Raw genomic sequence first — 1,261 nt, 5'->3', positions numbered from 1 at the left:
TTCACATGTTGTTATCATGTGGGGAGTACAGTCTTTAAATTGCACTGGTTAAAGTCACCTGCAGCGATAAATACAGTATCGGGGTGAGCTGACTCTAGCACGTTGACAAATCATCATAGAGTTTGCTGAGATCCACAGAGGGATTAGCTCTTGGGCTAACATACACAGCAGCTGAAAACACAGCACTATGCTCTCTGGCTAGATAGTAGGGCTGGCATTTCAGCAATAAAAACTCTATGTCTGGCGAACAGTGCTTATAAACAGTCCGTACATCTCCACATCATGAGTTATTAATAAACACACACACACCACCTCCCTTTACCTTCCCTGAAGCAGCAGTGCGATCGCTTTGATGTACAGAATGTGTTTGTAGCTGGATCGCTGAGTCTGGAACTCTGTCAGAAAGCCAAGTCTCGGTGAGAACTAGAGCACAGCATTCTCTGATTTCCCGTTGTGCTGAAATCCTAGCCCTTAGCTCGTCCAGTTTGTTTTCCAGAGACTGTATGTTAGCAAGGAAGAGGCTGGGTAATGGCATGGAGGCTTTTAGCCTAGCATGGAGTCCTCCTCGCCAGCTCCATTTGCGTCTCCGTCTCCGGGTTGCTCTCCTGATTTCAGCCTGCTCGCTTTTGCCTAGTGACCCAGAGGCTCCCCGCGGGCGATGGTGGCTTTCCTCGCTATTGTAGTTATTGTCGTCGGAGCGAACAATGAGTTGTAGCTCCAGTGGTATGAAACCAGTAAATTCCCAGTGGCTTTGTGAGTTGGCAATATCCAGCAATGCCTGTCTATTGTATGTAAGCAGTGCGTGACATTTGTGCACTGCAGAAAAAGCAAAAAACACACACAAAAAAAGAAAACGAAGAAAAAACCGGCATTCAAGAGTGGAACGCGCAAACACGTTCACCTTGGTGGGCGCCATGTCTATATATAGGGACCTCATGTACAGTGGGTACGGAAAGTATTCAGACCCCCTTAAATTTTTCACTCTTTGTTATATTGCAGCCATATGCTAAAATCATTTAAGTTCATTTTTTTCCTCATTAATGTACACACAGCAACCCATATTGACAGAAAAACACAGAATTTTTGACATTTTTGCAGATTTATTAAAAAAGAAAAACTGAAATATCACATGGTCATACGTATTCAGACCCTTTGCTGTGACACTCATATATTTAACTTAGGCTCTGTCCATTTCATCTGATCATCCCTGAGATGGTTCTACTCCTTCATTTGAGTCCAGCTGTGTTTGATTATACTGATT

The sequence above is a fragment of the Monopterus albus genome, unplaced genomic scaffold, assembly GCF_001952655.1.
Source record: "Monopterus albus unplaced genomic scaffold, M_albus_1.0 scaffold186.1, whole genome shotgun sequence".
NCBI lineage: Eukaryota > Metazoa > Chordata > Actinopteri > Synbranchiformes > Synbranchidae > Monopterus > Monopterus albus.
This window is presented reverse-complemented; position numbering follows the sequence as displayed.